Below are 23,141 nucleotides of genomic sequence, written 5' to 3'. Positions count from 1 at the left end.
CCTTGCTACCCGCTGTTACTCCCCCCACCCCGTTACCTGGCAACGTTACCGGGAGACCATTAATGCTGTATGGTTAGAGCAGCGTTAGAGGTCCTGCTCAGCCATTGGTCGGTGCTACAGTGGGCCCCACTCAGCCATTGGTCTGCGTCGCAGTGGGCCCCTCCCCCAAACGAGCAACTGTCAATGAGCTCCTTGTTGGCCCATTCAGCCAACAGTCAGCAGTGCCGTGGTCGTCAGGCGGAGAGTGAGGTAAGAGGCAGATCCCAGCCTCTCACCAGGCCCCCCAGCTCACCCAGCCTCGAGCCAGTGACTGAGTTGGGGGGCCCAGAAAACAGGCTGGGGGCTGTGTCCTGCAGGGCTCCAGAGCCCTTGCCAAGACCGCCCACTGGCCGGGCGCAGGCCTTGAGGGGGCGGTGAACCTCTCCCCCATACCTGCCTCTGCGACCTAATGGCAGCAGTCTGCATGTGACGCAGTTTTCGGGACCTGGCCCCCGCTGTTTGGGTGGCTTGAGGAGCCTGAGGGCCATTTGGGTCCTGAGCGCCTGGCTCCTTAAGCGATGACAGCTGGGCAGAGTCTGGGGATCAGGTCCTGAGGGAGCCATCAACTGAGATCTGCCTTTTCAGCCAGGCCTGGGCACTGGTGGGAAGACCCACACTGGGTGCTGGACGAATGCTCTGGGGCAGGGTAACCAGTGCCCCTGGAGACACCCCCTTTTCTTAGCTAGGCCTGGACCTCGGAGGGTGAGAGTCGTGCCTTGGGACCTTCCCTTTTCTTGTCAGAATAGAGAGTAACATTTGTTTGGTAGAGATTTACAGGAACATCGTTTCCTGACCATGACCTGACCTCAGACAAAGGATCTGACACCAAGAAGTTTGCAACAACTAACAGTACCCCTCCCTCACCTTTCCTGTAAGAGGGCTTTGCTGAAAGCTTTCAGGGAGTTTGGGGTTTTTAAGGCATGAGCCACCCATCTCCTTGCATGGCCCTGCAATAAACCTTTCTCTGTTCCAAACTCCAATGTTTCGGTAGTTTGGCCTCTGTGCGTCGGGCACGTGGACTTGCGTTTTGGTAACAGTAACACTGCTGCCATTCCATCTTTATCAAGTTGACAGGGTCAGAGTGATAGAAGATTGACCAAAGGTATTTTTTCTCATGATGGAGTTTTGTTAACCCTTTATTAATGTGTCATACATAATCCAATGAAAAAAATTTTTTTACTGACTCCTATATGTATAATATTTGATTATTCTTAACCAGAAAAAGGAGTTCATTTAAAGCTCCCTCAATTAAAACCATTTGTAAGACATCTTTTATGTCAAAATGCAGACCTTAATGTGTATTTCTTTTCAAAATAATTACCTTTCCTTTTACTTGCCCTCTCTCAGCAAGAGAAATTTACTGTCTCTACTTTCTCTCAGCATTGTTTTCAGTGTACAGGTTTTGTACATATTTTGTTAAATTTATCTCTATGAATTTAATATTTTGGATGCTACTGTAATTGGAGTTGTTTTAAAATTTTCATTTTATCAGTGTTCATTAATTATATATAGGAATACAATTTTTTTTTATTGTGGTAAAAACATAAAATTCACCATGTAAACCATTTTAAGGTATATATATATATATATATATATATATATATATATATACACTTAAGTGGGATTAATACATTCACAATGTGGTACAGCCATCACCACTATCTAGTTCCAGAACATTTTCATCATTCCAAAAAGAGAACCTGTCTTCATTAAGCAGTCACTCCCTGATTCACCCTCCCTCTAGCCCCTAGTAACTACTAATTTGCTTTCTGTTTCAATGGACTAGTCATGCAATATGTGTCCTTTGATATCTGACTTCTTTTGTTTAGCTTATCCATGTTGTATCATATATCAGTATTTCGTTCCTTTTTATGCCCAAATGACATTCCATTGTGTGGATGTATCACATTTTGTTAGTCCATTCCTTAGTTGATGGACATTTTGGTGTTTTCCACCTTCTGGTTATTGTGAATAGTACTGCTATGAATATTCATGTACAAGTTTTTCTTTTGTGTGTGTGTGTTTAATATATTCTATTTACTACTCAATTTTTGTTTATTGGCCATACCGCGTGGCTCGCGGGATCTCAGTTCCCCAACCAGGGATTGAACCCAGGCCATGGCAGTGAAAGTGCTGACTCCTAACCAGTAGACCACCAGGGAACTCCCACAAGTTTTTGTTTTAATATCCGTCTTCATTTATTATATTCCCATGAGTGGAGCTGCATGGTCATACTGTAATTCTGTGTTTAACTTATTGAGGAATTGTCAAACTGTTGTCCACAGGAGTTGTTGCATTTTACATTCCCACCAACATTGTATGAAGGTTCTAATTTTCCCATATCCTCACCCACACTTGTTATTTTTTGTTTTTAAAAGAATTAGTATAGTTTGACACCAAAAAAAAAAAAGAAAAGAAAATTCTCATGTTTGAAAAGCTTTAAGCTGCATTGTTGGCTCTTTATAACCATGACCAAGCCTGTCAGTTTCTCAGTGGAGAGCATGCTGGGAGGATGGAGGAGAAAAATGGACACGATGATATCTTCCTAGTTCTGGAGGGTCCTCTGGAATGTAATTTCCTAGAGCTTGTTATTAATTAATTCAACAAATATTTATTAAGCACATGCTGTGTCAGAGACTGTTCTAGTTCAGGAAGTAAAATAGTGAATAAAAGAGACAAATAGCCCTTCCTCCTGTTGGGGGGGGGATTAGAATAGTCATCCTAGAGCATGTGAAGTGGGATATCATTGTGGTTTTGATTTGCATTTCCCTAATAATTAAAGGCATTAAACATCTTTTCATGTGCTTCTTTGTCATTTATATATATTCCTTGGAGAAATATGTATTCAGGTTCGTTGCCCTTTTAAAAAAAAATATTTTATTTATTTATTGTCTGCATTGGATCTTCGTTGCTGCACGTGGGCTCTTCGTTATGGTACAGTCTTCTCTCTAATTGTGGCCCGCGGGCTCCAGAGCACGTGGGCTCTGTAGTTGTGCTGGTGGGCTTAGTTGCCCCGAAGCATGTGGGATCTTAGTTCCCTGACCAACCATCAAACCTGCGTCCCCTGCACCGGAAGGCGGATTCTTAACCACTGGACCATCAAGGAAGTCCCTCGTTGCCTATTTTTGAGTTGTTAATTGCGTTGTTTTTATTGTTTGAGTTCTAAGAGGTTTTGTATATCCTGGGTACTAAACCCTTATCAGATATATGATTTGCAAATATTTGCAAAAACCCATTGATAGTGCCCTTTGTTGCACAAAAGTTTTTCATTTTGATGTAGTCCAGTATGTCTATTTTTTTCTTTTGTTGCTTGTGTTTTTGGTGTCATAACTAAGAAACTATTGCCAGACCCAAGGTTATAATGATTTACCCATTTTCTCATCTAAGAGTTGTATACTTTTAGTTGTTATATATATTCCTTGATTCATTTTGAGTTAATTTTTGTATATGATGTGAGGTAAGGGTTCAGCTTCATTCTTTTGTATGTGGATATCCCACTGTTGCAGCTCCTTTAGTTGAAGAGACTATTTTTCCTCGAGTGGTCTTGGCACCATTGTTGAATGTCAGTTGACAATAGATTGATGGGTGTATTTCTGGACTCTCAATTCTGCTCCATTGATCTATATGTCTGTTATGCCAACTAAACAAAACACTGTTTTGTTTAGTTTTTCTTTTCTCATGGATACATAGGCTTCTTTTAAAGACTTTTAAAAAAAAGCTGAAGTATAGCTGATTTACAATGTTGTGTTAGTTTCAGGGGTACAGCAAAGTGATTCATATACGTATATATATCCTTTTTCAGATTTTTTCCATTATATGTTATTAAAAGATATTGAATATAGTTCCCTGTGTTATACAGTAGGTCCTTGTTGTTTATCTGTTTTATATATGGTAATGTGTATCTGTTAATTCCAAACTCCTAATTTATCCCCCCTTCCCCTTTTGGTAACCATAAGTTTGTTTTCTATGTCTGTGAGTTTGTTTCTGTTTTGTAAATAAGTTCATTTTGTATCATTTTTAAAGATTCCATATATAAGTGATATCATATAGTATTTGTCTTTCTCTGTCTGACTGACTTCACTTAGTATGATAATCTCTAGGTCCATCCATGTTGCTGCAAATGGCATTATTTCATTCCTTTTTAGAATGAGTAATATTCCAGGGTGTGTGTGTATGTATATGTGTGTGTGTATATATATCACATCCTTTTTATCCATTCATCTGTTGATGGATACTTAGGTTGCTTCCATGTCTTGGCTATTGTAAATAGTGCTGCTATAAACATAGGAGTGCATGTATCTTTTCAAATAATAGTTTTGTCTAGGTATATGCCTGTAAGTGGGATTGCTGGATCATATCGTAACTCTATTTTAGTTTTTGAGGAACCTCCACACTATTTTCTATAGTGGCTGCACCAATTTGCATTCCCATCAACAGTGTAAGAGGGGTCTCTTTTCTCCACACCCTCTCCAGCATTTATTTTTATTTATTTATTTATTTTTAAATAAATTTATTTTTATATATTTATTTATTTATGGCTGCGTTGGGTCTTCATTGCTACGCGCGGGCTTTCTCTAGTTGCAGCGAGCAGGGGCTACTCCTTGTTGCAGTGTGCGGGCTTCTCATTGTGGTGGCTTCTTTTGTTGTGGAGCACAGGCTCTAGGTGTATGGGCTTCAGTAGTTCTGGTGCGTGGGCTTCAGTAGTTGTGGCTTGCGGGCTCTAGAGCACAGGCTCAGTAGCTGTGGCGCATGGGCTTAGTCGCTCTGTGGTATGTGGGATTTTCCTCGACCAGGGCCCGAACCCACATCCCCTGCATTGGCAGGAGGATTCTTAACCTCTGCACCACCAGGGAAGCCCTCCAGCATTTATTATTTCTAGACTTTTTAATGATGGCTATACTGACCAGTGTGAGGTGATATCTCGTACTTTTGATTTGCATTTCTCTAATAATTAGTGATGCTGAGCATCTTTTCAGGTGCCTATTGGCCATCTGTATATCTTCTTTGGAGAAGTGTCTAGTTAGGTCTTCTGCCCATTTATTGATTGGGTTGTTTGTTTTTTTTTGATATGGAGCTGTAGGAGCTGTTTATATATTTTGGAAATTAAGCCCTTATCAGTCACATCATTTGCAAATATTTTCTCCCATTCTATAGGTCATCTTTTCATTTTGTTTACGGTTTTCTGTGCAAAAGCTTATAAGTTTGATTAGGTCCCATTTGTTTATTTTGCTTTTATTTCTATTGCCTTGGGAGACTGATCTAAGAAAGTGTTGCTATGATTTATGTCAGAGAATGTTTTGCCTATGTTCTCTTCTAGGAGTTTTATGGTGTCATGTCTTATATGTAAGTCTTTAAGCCATTTTGAGTTTATTTTTGTGTTTGGTGCGAGGGAGTGTTCTAACTTCATTGATTTACATGCAGCTGTCCAGCTTTCCCAACACTACTTGCAGAAGAGACTGTCTTTTCTACATTGTATATTCTTGTCTTCTTTGTCCAAGATTAATTTTAAAGACTTTTAAACAATTGAGGTGTAATTAAATGAGTGGTTACCAGTGGGGAGAAAGAAGGGGGGGATGGGTGATATAGGGGTAGGGGATTAAGAAGTACAAACTATCATGTATAAATAAGCTACAAGGATATATTGTACAACACAGGGAATATAGCCAATATTTTATAATAACTATAAATGGAGTATAACCTTTAAAAATTTTGTATCACTGTATTATACACCTGTAGCATATAATATTGCACATCAACTATACATCAGTTTTTAAAATTAAGGTATAATTATATATTATATGCATAATTATATATTAAATACATTATTATAAATTTAATATATGACTAAGGAGAAAATATTTGCAAATAATGTGACCGACAAGGGCTCAATTTCCAAAATATACAAACAGCTCATACAACTCAATAACAGCAACAACAAAAAACACAGTTGAAAAATGGGTAGGAGACCTAAATAGACATTTCTCCAAAGAAGACATACAGATGGCCAATAGGCACATGAAAAGATGCTCATCATTGCTAATTATTAGAGAAATGCAAATCAAAACTATAATGAAGTGTACCACCTCACACTGGTCCGAATGGCCATCATTAAAAAGTCTACCTGGGGTGTGCTCAGAGCACAGGGCCTGAAGAAATGGCTTCTCTGTTTACAACAAACCCAAGAGGAATCTGGGTTAATTGTGACAAGAGGCACAAAACTTGTGGCCTTCCTGTGAACAAATACCCAACACGTGTCCCCCTGCACCTCCATGTGGCTGCTGGGCAGGGCTCGATACTGGAAGGAAAGCTACAGTATTTAGTGGGGGAGTTTGCCACCTAGAGCCTATCTGGTCCACACATGGGTGGGCCATGAGTGGTCTTATAGACATAAAGGCTTTGAACCTCTCTTTTCAAGGAAAGAAAAGAAAAAGAAAAATAGATTCTGTATGCCATTCTGGAAAAGGCAAAACTATGGAAACAATAAAAAGATCAGTGGTTGCCAGGAGTTTGCGGGGAGAGGGAGATGAATACACAGAGTACAGAAGTTTTTACGAGCAGTGAAAATGCTTTGAATGACATTATAATGCTGGCTATATGTCATCATACTTTTGTCCAAACCCATAGAATGTGCAACACTATTCACTTCATAAAGTGAACCCTAAGGTGAACTGTGGACTTTGGTGATTATCTGTCAATGCAGTTCATCCTTGGTGTTAAAAAAAAAAAGGGTGCCACTCTGTTGATAATGGCTATGCGTGTGAGGGGAGAGGATATTTGGGGGAATTTCTGTACCTTCCTGTCAATTTTGTTGTAAACCTAAAACTGCTTAAGAAAAAAAGTCTCAAAAGAATTAACACTCAGGGTAGAAGTTTTTGGCAAAACTTTTGTTTCACTTTTATATATGTATACATATTATATGGTGTGTGTTTGTTGGATTGTGATGTAAAATTTTTTTTTAGATCAAAAAAGTTTGCAGGCCACCATAGTTAAGTTATACTGGCAAATAAAAGCACAAATTAATCTCAAAAAAATAATACAAATAATAAATGCTGGAGAGGGTGTGAAGAAAAGGAAACCCTCTTAAACTGTTGCTGGGAATGTAAATTGGTGCAGCCACTACGGAAAACAGTGTGGAGGTTCCTCAAAAACTAAAAATAGAGTTACCATATGATCCAGCAAGCCCATTTCTGGGCATATACCTAGACAAAACTATAAGTTGAAAAGATACATGCACCCCTACGTTTATAGCAGCACTATTTACAATAGCCAAGACATGGAAGCAACCCAAGTATCCATCGACAGATGAATGGCTAAAGAAGATGTGGTATATATATATACCATGGAATATTACTCATTCTAAAAAAGAATAAAATAATGCCATCTGCAGCAACATGGATGGACCCAGAGATTATCTTACTAAGTGAAGTAAGTCAGAAGAGAAATACAAATACCATATGACATCACTTATATGTGGAATCTAAAATACAACACAAATATACATATCTACGAAAGAAAAACAGACTTACAGACATAGAGAACAAACTTTTAGTTGCCAAGGGGTAGGGGGGCTGGGGGAGGGAAGGATTGGGAGTTTGGGATTAGCAGATGCAAACTGGTATGTATACAATGGATAAACAACAAGGTCCTTCTGTAGCACAGGGAACTATATTCAATATCCTGTGATAAACCATAATGGAAGAGAATATGAGAAAGAATATATATATGTATAACTGAATCACTTTTCTATACTGCACAAATTAACATAACATTGTAAATCAACTATACTTCAATAAAATATTTTAAAAATTAAGGTATAATTGATATAATGTTATATTAGTTTTATGTATTAGTTATAGCATTATATTAGTTTCAGGTGTACAATATAATGAATTGATGTTTGTATATATTGTGAAATGATCACACAATAAGTCTTTGTTTATTTATTTACAGCAGTTTTAGGTTCACAACAAAATTGAGAAGAGGGTACAGAGATTTCCCATATACCCTCTGCCCCCACACATGCATAGCCTCCCCCATATCAACATCCTCCACCAGACTGGTTAATTTGTTAAAATTGATAGCCCTACATTGACACATCATTGTCATCTGAAGTCCATAGTTTACATTATGCTTCACTCTTGGTGTTGTACATTCCATGTGTGGACAAAACACATATCCACCATTACAGTATCACTGAGTATTTTCACTGCCCTAAAAATCCTCTGTGCTTTGCCTGTTCATCCCTCCCTCCCCCTCCCCCCTGGGAACCACTGATCTTTTTACCATTTCCATAGTTTTGCCTTTTCCAGAATGTCGTATAGTTGGAATCATGCAGTGTGTGACCTTTTCAGATTGGCTTCTTTCACTTAGTAATACACATTTAAGCTTCCTCCATGTCTTTTCAGGGCTGGATAGCCTTTTTTTTTTTTTTTTTTTTAAAAAAAACACTGAATAATATTCCATTTTCTGGAAGTTCCACAGTTTATTTATCCATTTACCTACAGAGGGACATCTTGATTTCTTCCAAGTTTTGGCAATTATGAATTAAGCTGTTGTAAACATTGTGTGCAGGTTTTTGTGTGGATATAAGTTTTCAACTCTTTCAGGTAAATATCAAGGAGCAAGATTGCTGGATTGTAAGATAACAGTATGTTTAGTTATATAAGAAACTGCCAAACTGTCTTCCAAAGTGTCTGTGGCATTTTGCATTCCCACCAGCAATGAGAGTTCCTGTTGCTTCACATCCTTGTCAGACTTTGGTGTTGTCAGTGTTCCAGATTTTGGCCATTCTAATAAGTGTGTACTGGAATCTCATTGTTTTAGTTAGCATTTCCCTGACATATGATGTGGAGCATCTTTTCATATGCTTAAATGCTCTTGGTGACATGTCTTTTAAGGTCTTTGGCCCTTTAAAAAAAAATTGTGTTATTTTTCTTATTGTTGAGTTGTAAGAGTTTTTTGTATATTTTGGACAGCAGTCCTTTGTCAGATATGTCTCTTGCAAATCTTTTCTCCCAGTCTGGCTTGGTCTTTTCATTTTCTTGAAAGTATATTTTGTAGAGCAGAAAATTTTAATTTTAATGAAACCCAGCTTATCAGTTCTTTCTTTCATGATCGTGCCTTTGGTATCATATGTAAAAAGTAATCACCAAACCCAAAGTCATCTAGATTTTCTCTTATGTTATCTTTTAGTTTATAGTTTTGTGTTTTACATTTAGGTCTGTGATCCATTTTGAGTTAATTTTTGTGAAGGATGTAAGATCTGTGTCTAGATTCCATTTGTTGTTGTTGTTTTCATGTGGGTGTCTAGTTGTTCTAACACCATTTGTTGAAAAGACCATCTTTGATCCATTGTATTGCCTTTGCTCCTTTGTCAAAGTTCAGTTGACTGATTTATGTGTGTCTATTTCTAGGCCCTTTATTTCTGTTCCATTGATTTATCTGTTCTTTCACCAGTATCACACTATCTTAGTTACTGTAGCTTTATAGTAAGCCTCCAACTTTGTTCTTCTCCTTACATGTTTGGTTGGCTATTCTGGGTCTTTTGTCTCTACATGTAAAGTTTAGAATCTGTTTGTCGATATCCACAAAGTAACGTGACGGGCTTTTGATTGGGATTTCATTGACTCTTTAGATCAATTGGGAAGAACTGACATCTTGACAATATTGAGTCTCTTTATCCGTGAACATGGAATATCCATATATTTTAGTTCTTTGATTTTGTTCATTATAGTTTTGTAGTTTTCCTAATATGGATCTTGTACAGTAAGTCCCCTACCTATGAACGAGTTCCATTCCAAGAGTGCGTTCTGTTCCGAGAGTGCGTTCGAAAGTCTCATTTGTTCGTTAAGTCCAACAGAGTTAGCCTAGGTACCCAACTAACGCAGTCAGCTATATAGTATTGTACTGTAATAGGTTGATAATACTTTTCACACAATAATACATAAAAAACAAACACAAAAAATAAAACATTTAAAATCTTACAGTACAGTACCTTGAAAAGTACAGTAGTGCAGTACAACAGCTGGCATACAGGGGCTTGTATTGAGTGAACAGGCGAGAAGAGTTACTGGCTGGAGGAGGGAGAGGAGGGAGGAGATGGTAGAGCTGAAGGATCATAAGCAGTAGGAGGACAAGCAGTTGGAGGACAAGCTGCAAGTTCACTCATGCCTGACGGTGATGGCACAGGTTCTGGTTCTTTGCTGGATTCAATTCTATGTACCTTCTTGAAGAAACGATCCGGTGATGTCTGGGTAGTAGCTCTTTTTTCCTCGTCATAGATGACACGATAGCACTGGATAGCATTCTGAACGGCTGCTGCAACCTTTGTGTACCATTCTACATTTGGGTCCTGTGCCTCAAAAACTAACAGTGCCTCCTCAAATAAAATCCCCTTGCCGTTTCCTGCATTGTGAATCTCTTTGGTTCTTCAGTTACTTCTTCTTCCTCTTGTCTTCTTCATCCTTTGTCTCGGCCTCCAATTCCATCAGGTCTTCATTAGGAAGCTCCTTGTGTTGCTCAGCAAGGAGTTCAATGAAGTCGTCGTCTTGCAGATCTCGCTCCAGCTTCGACCTCTTTGGACTCTCATCCACCTTTTCAAACCCACGAAAATCGTGAACAAACTGTGGGCAAAGATTCTTCCAAACCTCATTCATGATGATAACCGTAACCTCATGCCAAGCAAAGTTAATGTTTTTTATGGCCTTGTAGATGTTATAGTCCTTCCAAAATTGTTGCAAGGTTGTTCCTGATTCATGTCACTCGCCTTTACCGCCTGACAAAAAGTGTGACCTAAATAATATTGCTTGAAAGTTGCTATAACTCCCTGGTCCATAGGTTGGGTGAGCGACATAGTATTTAGTGGCAGATGCACTACTTCGACGTTAGGATAAAAGTTGTCCATGAATGGGGGTTGGCCAGGAGCATTGTCAAGCAGCAAAAGAATGTTGAATGGGATGTCCTTCTCCAAGCAACATTTCACTACCTCCTGGATAAAGTGGTGGAAAAACCAGTCGTGGAAAATGGCCTGTGTAACCCAGGCTTTGGGGATACTCTTATCACACAACAGGAAGAGAGCCCTTGGCTATGTTTTTAAGGGCTCTTGGGTTCTCTGAATGATAAACTAAGAGAGGCTTCAGCTTCATATCACCAGAAGCATTGCCACCAAACAACAGAATTAGTGTATCCTTTGTTGCTTTATAGCCTGGCATCAACTTTTCCTTCTTACTGATGTAACTTTGTTCTGGCATCCTCTTCCAGTACAGTCCTGTCTCATCCACGTTAAAAAGCTCCTCGGGTAAATATGCGCCTTCATCCATAATTTCTCAAAGCATTTCAGGAAGTTCCTGGGCAGCTACTGTATCTGCACTCGCTGCCTCACCACTTACTTTTATGTGCAGTGAAGGTTGGTTCTAGCCTTGAACTGATGAAACCAGTCATGGCTGACATTAAAAGATGTGCCCTCTCGCAGTGGTTGAGAGTCCGCCTGCCGATGCAGGGTACACGGGTTCGTGCCCCGGCCCGGGAAGATCCCACATGCCGCGGAGCGGCTGGGCCCGTGAGCCATGGCCACTGAGCCTGCGCGTCCCGAGCCTGTGCCCCGCAACGGGAGAGGCCACAACAGTGAGAGGCCTGCGTACCGCAAAAAAAAAAAAACTAAAAAAGATGTGCCCTCTGATTCTTCACTGTGTTTTTTCTTCAAGTCTTCATAAAGCCTTTTAGCTTTCTCTTGAACCAACATTAAGCTGAGTGGGACTTGACACTGATGCAGATCCTGCATCCACACACTGAGAAATTTCTGCATCTCCTCTATCACTTTTCCGTGCTTCTTCAATATTACTGTTGACATCACTGGCACAGCAGACTTCACATGTTCCATGATCTTGTCCTTGTTCTTTAGAATCATTGATGGTTGAACAATTCATGTTATAAGAATGAGCAACGTTTACCATCTTACTGCCTCGCTCCATTCTCAATTATTTTCACTTTTGTTTCCATCATTATTGCTCGGCGCTTCTTAGCAGTACCAGCTACATCACTGCTGCTTTTACACTTGCTTCTGGACATCCTGGGCTTGAAATAAAGATCCTGTACTCCTGTACTCTATACAGGACTGTAAAGTACACAAAAGCACAACCACTTGTAGAGGATGCACGCATGTGACAATGTATGCCAGACAGTTGAACTAACTTACATGATTGGACATGTGAATGCACGTTCACGTCTTTGAAAGTTTGCAACTTGAAGGTTCGTACGTAGGGGACTTACTGTACATATTTTATTAGGTTTATACTTAATGAATTGCATTTTTTTGCCATGCTAATTATAAATGGTATTGTGCTTTTAATTTCAAATTCCATTTGTTTATTCCTGGGATATAGGAAGGCAGTTGGCTTTTTTGCATTAACCTTGTGTCCTGTAATCTTGTTACAGTAGCTTATTTCAAGAGATTTTTGGTTGATTCATTTGGATTTCTACATAGACAATCATGTCATCTGCAAAAAAGACAATTTTATTTATTCCTTCGTAATCAGTATGCCCTTTATTTCCTTTTCTTGTCTTATTGCATTAGCTGGGACTTCCAGTATGATGTTGAAAAGGAGTGGTGAGAGGGGACATCCTTGTCTTGTTCCTGATCTTAGTGAGAATGCTTCTTGGTTCCCACCATTAAGTATTATATTACCTGTAGGTTTTTTGTAGATATCTACTATAAAGTTGAGGAAGTTCCCCTCTATTCCTTGTTTACAGAAAGCATTTATCATGAATGGGAGTTGGATTTTTGTTAAATGTTTTTTCTGCATCTAAAGACATACCTTGTTTTATTGCACTTTATTGTACAATACTTTGCAGGTACTGCATTTTTTACACAGTGAAGGTTTGCAGCAGCCCTGTGTTGAGCAAGTCTATCAGTGCCATTTTTCCAACAGCATTATTTTTTAATTAAGGTGTATACATTGTTTTTGTAGACATAATGGTATTACACACTTACTAAACTACAGTATAGTGTAAGCATTACTTTTATACACACTGGGAAACCAAAAAATTCATTTAACTCACTTTATTGTTATAGTCACTTTATTGTAGTAATCTAGAACTAAATCTGCACTATCTCAGAGGTATGCCTATATTGATATGATTGTGTGATTTTTCTGTAGTCTGTTGATGTGATAGATTACATTATTTGATTTTTGAGTGTTGAACCAGCCTTCATACCTGAGATAAATCCCTCTTGGTTGTGGTATATGATAAGTTTTTTATATATTGTTGGATTCCATTTGCTAATATTTTGATTTTTCTCTATGGCCTGTTTTCTTTTTCATTGATTTCCTCTTTTATTATTTCCTTCCTTCTACTTGATTTTAATTTACTCTTATTTTTCCAGCTTCATGAAGAATATTAATTTTAGACCTTTCTTTTCTAATATAAGCTTTTAAAGTTACAAATTTATCTCTGGACACTGGCTAACCACATCCCACAAGTTTCGATATGTTGGGTTTTCATTATCATTTAGCTTATAATATTTTCTAATATCCCTTTTGATTTCTTCTTTGACCTGTGGGGTTTTTGTTGTTGTTGTTGTTTTTAAAGAGTAAATTCCAGTTATTTGGGGTTTTCTAGATATCTTATTTTTATTGATTTTCAGTTTAATTCTTTTGTGGTCATATGACATCTCTTGAAGATTTCAGTCTTTTAAAATCTGTAAGAATTGTTTTATGGCCCATTATATAGTCCACCTTTTTGAGTGTTCCTTGTGTACTTAAAAGGAGTATACATTCTTTCTGCTGTTGGGTGTAATATTCTATAAATTTCTATTTTGTTAAGGTGGTTGATATTGTTATGCAGATATCTTTGCTAAATTTTTTTTGTCTAGTTCTATAAATTACTGAGAGAAGTGTGCTAGAAATATCCAGTTATGATTGTGGATTTGACTGCTTCTCTTTTTAGTTCTCCCCATGTTTGTTTCATATATTTTGAAGCTCTACCATTAAGCACTTATACATTTATAATTTTGTATCTTCCTAATGTTTTGACCTTTCTGTTATTAAATGTCTCTCTTTGTCTCCAGTAAATGCTGCTTACCTTGAAATTTGCTTTGTCTGATTTTATTGCAGTCAGTTTAACCTTCTTATACTTGTTGTTCGCATGGTTGAGTAGAAAAAACTCACTTCTTCCTCTCCTTTACTCTCCTGTTACTACCACACTCACAACACTTCTGACAGCAGATGTGTAGGGGGTTTTCCTATACTAAGCAATTCTCTGTGACACCAGCTGGATGTCCTACAGTTTAACTCAGTTCTGACACTATCTACCTGGAGTTGCAAGTATTAGGTCCCCAGGTTATCCACGACTTCTGTCCGACTTGGCTACAAATCAGAGGTTCCTATGACCTCCACCCCCTTGGATTAGATTATTTCCTAGACCAGCTCACAAAACTCAGGGAAACACTGTGTAATAAAGGATATGATAAAGGATACAGAAGAACAGCCAGATGAAGAGATACATAGGGCAAGGTGTAGGAGGGGCCTGAGCACAGGAACTTTTATCTCCATAGAGTTAGGATGTATCACTCTCCCAGTACTTAGATATGTTGACCAAACTGGAAGATCTCTGAACCCCGTACTTTTGGGATTTTTATGGAGGCTTCATCACATAGACATGATGGATCATTGACTCCATCTGGAGAATTGGGGGTTGGGCTGAAAATTCCAAATTTCTAATTCCAAATTTCTAATCATGGCTTGGTCTTTCACCTCATTAGAACAAAAGACACTGCTATCACCCAGGAAATTCCAAGGGATTTAGGAACTCTGTATTAGGAACTGGGATCAATGACCAAATATTAGAACAAAACATGTTCCTAATGTTCTTATCACATAGGAAATTACGAGGGTTTTAGAAACTCCCTGCCAGGAACTGGTAAGGCAGGGTGGAGTAGACCAATATATTTTTTCTATTATCTTACAGTGGTGTATCTTTTTTCTTACTTTTTCCCTTTAACCTGTTAGTGTCTTTGTATTTAAAGTGTATTTCTTTGTATTTAAAGTAAACAGCTTAGTGTTGGTTTTGCTTTGTTATCCATCTGACAATGTCTGCCCTTTGATTGGAGAATTAATCCATTCACATATGATGTAACTTATATGTTTGGATTTAATTTTGTTTTTTGCTGTTTGTTTTCTGTCTCATCAGCTTTTTATTCTTCTGTTTCTCTTTTTCTCCCTCTTTTGTCGTAATTACATGTTATTGGTACTATGTTTTAATTTCTCTATTGGCCTTTTACCTTTATTTGTTTGCTTGTGTGTGTGTGTGTGTGTGTGTGTGTGTGTGTGTGAGATTGCTCTAGGAATTACGTTATGCAGCTCTAACTTATCACAGTCTAGAGGCAATATTGGATTAGTTCAGGAAAAATATAGGAATTTTGCAACCATCTAGTTCCCTTTACTTCTCCTAGCCTTTGTGCTATAATTAGAGGGATCAGCTTATCTCCTGATAAGTTTTATTTCCTAGTTTTAGCACTGAAAGTTCTGTGTCTGGGCAACTCCCTCAGTCCTGGGCAAATTGGAAAGGTTGATCATTTTTGCTATTGTTATCATCTTTGTTACATCTATAAATGTTATAAACTCAACAATGCGATGTTGTACTTTTTGCTTTAAGTCAGAGGTGGGCAAAATATGGCTCTCAGGCAAAAATATGGCTCCCACACCAAATCTGGCTCCTGGCCTGTTTTTGTAGGAAGAGTTACTAAGAAAAAGGAAAAAGAAAAATATGAGACACGAACAGTTATATGACCCATAAGCCAAAAATATTTACTAATCTGTGCAAAAAAAGTCTGCTGATGCCTTCCTTAACCAACCATATATGTCTTTAAAAGAAAATGATAGAAAAAATATATACACGTATACTTATTTTAAATATGAGTAATTTGTAAAAACTAGAGAGCCCCCCCTTTTTTTAAAGGAGATTTTAGTACGTTGTTTGGGGAGCAATCTTGTGGACCAACCCAATCTGTATTCTGTTTTATACAAATATGGTTTACGGACAGTGGTGGAAATGTGATCAGAGAAAGATTAAACAAGAGAAATATAGTTGATGTTGTTCCAGTGCCAATAAACACTGCCAGTATATAGTATAAAAAGGATTTGGTGAGGTTTTCCAAAGTAAGGAAAACCTATTTAAACTCTAATTCTTAGCTTAAAATTAAATTTATTATGTTCTGACATAACTGACTTGAGTAATTTTACTTTGGAAGAAAATATTTCAATATTTAAAACATTTTCATTTGTTCTGATTAATTGAGTAAAAGTTTAGGTTTACATTGTATGCGTAATATCTTCCAGTTTCTTCAGGTCAGAAACTATTGTAAATCCTGATCTGTTTCACCTGGCAGGAAATAATCTTTCAGGACAAAAAAAAGCTTATTTTTTAATATGCTGGCTTAAAGGTGAAAAGAAAACCTAAGGACAACTAGAAGTTTTTGTCATTATAAGAGCTCAGTTTCATGTGGAGAGAGCTAATTATGCTACATACATTCTTTTGAATGTAACAAATATTATGTCCATTGAAGCACATTGTTTCAATTTTTAATGTAAATTCTTAAGGGAATATTCATGAGGATTTAATCAAACTTGTTGATGATTTTTTAAAAATATTTATTTATTTATTTGGCTGCGCCGGGTCTTAGTTGCCACGTGCAGGATCTTTGTTGTGCCGTGCGGGATCTAGTTCCCTGACCGGGGATCAAACCCAGGCCCCCTGCATTGGGAGCACAGAGTCTTAACCACTGGACCACCAGGGAAGTCCCTCAAACTTGTTGATTCTTTTTTTTTTTTTTTTTTTGCGGTACGCGGGCCTCTCACTGTTGTGGCCTCTCCCGTTGTGGAGCACAGGCTCCGGACGCGCAGGCTCAGCAGCCATGGCTCACGGGCCCAGCCGCTCCACAGCATGTAGGATCTTCCCGGACCGGGGCACGAACCCGTGTCCCCCGCATCGGCAGGCGGACTCTCAACCACTGCGCCACCAGGGAAGCCCATGTTGATTCTTAAATGTGCTATTTCCTCTTAGTAAAAAACTAAAGAAAGTAATATGTTATAGTTGAGGTTTTCTAAGTTTTTAAAGGTGAAGTTTTGTTTTCTAAACTTGATTAAGAAACAATTCTTTAAGATATAAGCTAAAAAAATCGGAAACCAGAAAGCCATGTTTTGTTTCTTACTCTTTTTTTGACTACACAACAAATAAGAATATTAGAATATTGCATATGAGTACTATGATGATTCTACAATACCTGAAGTATATCATATTAAGTTTTTATATGTATTTTATACATAATATGTAAAATCTTTAAAGTTTGAAGGAATTTTTCCATTTGAATATATTATCCTTTAAAAAAATTTAGAAACATAGTTATAGAAATACTATAAAAAGGAAAGAGGTAGAATATTTCAGTTTCTTTGTAAAATTCTCTGCAGACCTGTATTAAAAATGTAGTTCAGAATCATCTAAACCAGTAGTCCTGAACCAGGAGTGATTGTGTTTCCCTGGGGACATTCAGCAAAATCTGGAGACATTTTTGGTTGTCACAATTGGATGGGAAGTGCTACTGACATCTACTGGGAAGAGGCCAGGGATGCTGATAAACATTCTACTATGCAGAGGACAGCTCATCACAGCAAGTTATTGGTCACAAACAAAATAGTGCCAAAGTTGAGAAATATCCATCAACATCATTTATGCTTTTCATTTCCAAGGTGTGTCGCATCTATTATTCATATAACTCAGAGTTGACCAAGTCAACTTGGTTATGAGTGTATAGTATTCAAAATTATTGTTAGCCTTCTAGCATTTAAAAAATTTTTAATCTACATAACATAAAATTTACCATTTTAACCATTTTTAAGTGTACAGGTCAATGGCATTAAGTACATTCACAGTGTTGTATAAGTATCACCGCCAACCGTCTCCAGAACTTTTCTTTTTTTTTTTTTTTAACATCTTTATTGGGGTATAATTGCTTTACAATGGTGTGTTAGTTTCTGCTTCATAACAAAGTGAATCAGTTATACATATACATATGTTCCCATATCTCTTGCGTCTCCCTTCCTCCCACCCCCCCATCCCACCCCTCCAGGCAGTCACAAAGCACCGAGCTGATCTCCCTGTGCTATGCAGCTGCTTCCCACTAGCTATCTACCTTACGTTTGGTAGTGTATATATGTCCATGCCTCTCTCTCGCTTTGTCACAGCTTACCGTTCCGCCTCCCCATATCCTCAAGTCCGTTCTCTAGTAGGTCTGTGTCTTTATTCCTGTCTTACCCCTAGGTTCTTCATGACTTTTTTTTTTCTTAAATTCCATATATATGTGTTAGCATACAGTATTTGTCTTTCTCTTTCTGACTTACTTCACTCTGTATGGCAGACTCTAGATCTATCCACCTCATTACAAATAGCTCAATTTCGTTTCTTTCTCTAGTAGGTGTCTTTATTCCCATCTTACCCCTAGGTTCTTCATGACCTTTTTTTTTTCTTAGAACTTTTCTTATTATTCCAACCTGAAACTCTGTACCCTTAAACAATAACTCCCCATTCCCCACTCCCCCCAGCCCCTGGTAACCTCTGTTCTACTTTCTGTCTATGAATTTGTCTATTCTAGTTACCTCATATAAGGGAAATCATAAAATATTTGTTCTGTTTAGTATTTTTTGTGTATATGTTGTTTTAATTATTACCTTAGGGTTTTTTGGTGTGTGTTTGTATGTTTTTTGTTTTCTTATAAAGCAGATTTTTTTTTAATTTGGAGAATGTTTTATTTGACACAGAGCAATCCCATTATGAATTATATGTCTGCTGACAGTGATTTTCAGTTCTCTTTGTAATAAAGGATTGGAATGATTTACTTATAATGTGGTTATTTTATAGCTCCTTTGAATCTAGGAAACAAAATAAAACAAGGACTTTTTCCTTGTTGTTTGTTTCCAGTTTTACTTAGAAAAATGTAAAAACAATCTACATTCAAGGAATTAATTGATGTAGTGTTCCCACAAATGATATTATTAGCAAGTGATACTTTGAATTAAAAGAAGATCCTGGAAATGCAGTGTTACAGCAAGTCATTAATATTTTTAATACAGAGTACAAATTGTAGTGTAATTAACTCTTGGATTAATAGTATCCAACTTGTCCAACCCATTTTACAGTTGTTTCTAGAGGAAGCTCTTTTTATAAATGAATTTGGTGGAGGTAGTAGTTGCTTGTTGTTGTTGTCTTGGAAGATGATAATTAGCTCAGTTGCAGGAATGTTACATTAAACATTTTCATTAAGTAATGGAAATCAACCTATTAATTGAATGTGAGTGTTTGTGTATCATTTCTCATTTAACCAAAACAGTCTTTGCTAGTTCTGAGTGAAGGCATATATGACTTTCTTGGTGATATGTTTAATTTTGAATAAATGAATTGATACCTTTGAATTTGATTTGAACAAAGATGTAAACTGAAAAAATGACAAACATACCTATCTCTACTATATTTTCCTCTTTTCAAAAATTAACATTTTTATTTGTGATTAGAAAGAACCACATGATATACTTAATAAAGTATGGACTTGGATGTATCTGGAGTAACAGTTGTGATTTAGAAGTCAGTTATCAAAGTTTTTTTCCTCTTAAATACAAGCTAGAGATCTGCTTTTTCAGTATTTTTACTGAAGAAAAAGAATTCTACCAGAATTTTAGTTAGCTTAGTGTTAATTAGTTTAGATAAAATGTTTATATTCTAGAGTATGAGGCATCTTAAAAATACATGAATGTAAAGCACCACAGCTAACCTTTATGCAAGAAAAACGGTAGAATAGACTTATTTACATATGGAATTACAGTTTTCTGTCTGAACTTATTCTTGCTGGTATTTAAAAATCATTTCTGGTTTTTGGTGAATAATTCTTAATTCAAGGATCATCATTAGTGAGATCTTGGGGGCAGTGTCTCTTCAAAAGCTTTTTTTTTTTTTTTGCCAGGGATTGAAGTGCTAAAATATGATGAAATGCCTGAATAAGATCATGGTGGATTGTATCATATCAATATCCTGGTATTATACTCTACTTTTACAGAATCTTACTGTTGGGGGAAACTAGACAAAGTATATAAGGGCTCTCTCTGTAGTATTTCCTATAACTGCATGTGAATCTATAATTTCCTTTAAACAAGAAGCAATATGATGAAAGACCAGATTTATTTTCCCACCTGAAGAAACCATAAAAAGCAGATGAGGGCTTCCCTGGTGGCACAGTGGTTGAGAGTCCGCCTGCCGATGCAGGGGACATGGGTTCGTGCCCCGGTCTGGGAAGATCCCACATGCCGCGGAGCGCCTAGGCCCGTGAGCCATGGCCGCTGAGCCTGTGCTCTGCAACGGGAGAGGCCACAACAGTGAGAGGCCCGCGTACCGCAAAAAAAAACCAAAAAAAACAAAGAAATAGCTGTTGACTCTTTCACCAGTGTTCAAATAAGCCTAACATCTTTTGGGCTCTTGAAGACAACATATTCCTCATTTACAAATTTTACTTAAGCCCATTTATGCTATTCTTACAGATACCTTGAATGGAGACCCTATAACAAAATGCTCTAGAATTTGCCCAAATTGCAAAATACAGGCAGTCACATTAGTGCCCCAAAGACCTTCACTGTAGAGGCTTTAGCAACCTCTTTCTACACCTCCTGAAGTCTCTAGGCTACCCATTATGGCCATAAATTGTAAGCTTTTGATGCAAGAAACTGCTCTCCTTGATCCCATGCTATACACCATTAGCAGTAATTGCTGGTTACATACTGATTTTCCTGGAAATTAGAGGCTTTTATAGGCACTGAGCCCATGATGCTCCCTCCTTAGCTGCCTATTATGCCTTGGGTCATGGAAGTGGTACCCTGTAAACTCAGTACCTCATCAAGGCCTCCTTGCCAAAACAAAAGTAAACCTGAGCTCTCTGGCATACCCCACCTATAGGAGGGGTTGGTCTCTCTTGTCCTCAGTCCTTTGCCAGATGCCATAATGCTGGAGGATGTCACCCCTCTACTGGACCCTTTAGATACTTGGGGAGCCCCTTGGGATCAACTGAGTGAATACTAAAGGGAATTTGTACAGTGTTGGATGGCATCACAGTTGATGGAGCACATGGGAAAGTTGTTGCTGTTAATTCCTTAAGCAGGATGCTCCTGATCAAGGACAGGATCCAGGGGTCAGCACTACTGGCCAAACTTCACGTAATTATCTTAGCACTAGATGCTCTGGCCAACAGTTAGTTCTCTCCACATTTTTACTGACTTGGGCCACGGCCAGTAGTTTGGCTGTCTGGTCTTGCCAGTGGCAGCAATAACTCCTTACCCAAGGTTGCCCCTTTGGGTAGAAAGACTTCTGGGAATCTCTTGCCTCACAAGACACCTAATATTAACCAAATATTTCTCTGCACATGCTAAAGCCACAATACAAGGCCTCACTAAGACATTCCTTATTCCTTCTGGAGTTCCATACATTATCCATAGTGACCAAGGCACTCATTTCACTTCTCAAAATACACAATGCTGAGCTGCTGAACAAGGCATTCGGTGGAACTCTCCCCTTCTTTACTAGTCTCAAGCTACCAACCTCATATAGTGCCAAAATGACTTAATTAAACAAGTTCACATTCAATTAAGTAAAATGTCATCTGTTAAACATCAGTAGTGAATTGTAATAAAATGCCCAACTCCGCTTTTGATATTTGATTGTTAACAGCTTTGAAGCCCCAGCACTTCTTTCCCCTTCTGTCCCACATCTGGGGAAATTGATAAGAAAGCTCAGGTACTCTCTTCTTTAATGCCAGCAGAAAGTTCAAACCGTGTAAGCCACAGCTTCTCACATACAGGAACCCTCACCCCAGTCCTTTTCCCTAACTACAATAAAAACAGAGCCAATCTCCTTTTTCTGCTCTCAAGCCATTTTGGACCTCCTTGGGAGCCTTCCCTGTAAAAAGCCTTCCCTTCCCCAAAAAGCCTCATTATGAAAGCCTTTACATACCCTCCAGGTGCATGGGTGGTATCATCAGGGTCAACATCTGAACCAAATTTTGGATAGGAGGTCCATTCGTCTCTGTAGGGTGAGCACAGTGGTAGAGAAAGGATATTTTTTTTCAACAAATGGTGCTGGAACAATTGGATATGCATATGCAAAAACCCAAAAAACAAAACTTTTTTCCCACTTGTTTTTATTGTGGTAAGATACACGACATAAAATTTATCTTGACCATTTTTAAGTATACATTTTAATTTAATTAAATTTTAAACTATGAATCTTCTAGAAAATGGTAAAAAATCTTTGTGAACATGTTAGGCAAATGTTTGTTAATTACACACCAAAAGCATGATCCATAAAAGAAAAAAATGATAAATCCGACTTCATCAAAATTAAAAGTTCTGCTCTTTGAAAGCCACTGATAAGAGGACTTGTATCCGGAATAGGTAAAGGACTCTCAATGCTCAATAATAAGAAAACAATCTAATTAAAACATGGGCAAAAATTTGAATAGACACTTCACCAAAGTAGACATATAGATGACAATAAGCACATGAAAAAATGTTCAACATCATTAGTCATGAGGGATATTACCACAATGAGATCCCACTACCCCACTAGAATGGCTAAAATTAAAAACTGAACCCACCAAGTGTTGCTGAGGATGTGGAGGAACTAGAACTCTCTTATACACTGCTGGTGAGGATGTAAAATAGTACAACCACTTTGGAAAATAGTTTGGCAGTTTTCTTAGAAAGTTAAACACTTACCTACTATATAATCCAGCCAGTAGCTATTTATCCAAGAGGAAAGAAAGTGTATGTCTATACAAAGACTTGTATTTGCTACATACATAGCAGCTTTGTTTGTAATAGCTAAAAACTGGAAATACTCCATATGTACATCAGCAAGTTGATGGATAAACAAACTGTGGTATATCCTCACATGGAATAGTATTTAGCAATTAACTTATTACATGCAACAATGTGGACAAATCTCAAAATAATTTTGCTGAATGAAAGAGGGTAAACAAAAAAAAAGAGCATGTACTTATGATTCCACTTACATAA

At 37.8% G+C, this 23,141-nt stretch overlaps 1 long non-coding RNA gene and 1 other non-coding gene across 2 annotated transcripts in view; both read left to right on the top strand.

The window, feature by feature from the left end:
- LOC115840332 (uncharacterized) overlaps positions 1-23,141 on the top strand; it is a 43,102-nt gene that overhangs the window by 1,161 nt on the left and 18,800 nt on the right. The window lies entirely within an intron of this gene.
- LOC115840336 (small nucleolar RNA SNORA11) lies at positions 6,163-6,292 on the top strand. The gene has a single exon (XR_004034435.1). It is a non-coding gene; the product is annotated as a small nucleolar RNA SNORA11 (small nucleolar RNA).

The sequence above is a fragment of the Globicephala melas genome, chromosome 19, assembly GCF_963455315.2.
Source record: "Globicephala melas chromosome 19, mGloMel1.2, whole genome shotgun sequence".
Classification (NCBI taxonomy): Eukaryota; Metazoa; Chordata; class Mammalia; order Artiodactyla; family Delphinidae; genus Globicephala; species Globicephala melas.
This window is presented reverse-complemented; position numbering and strand designations above follow the sequence as displayed.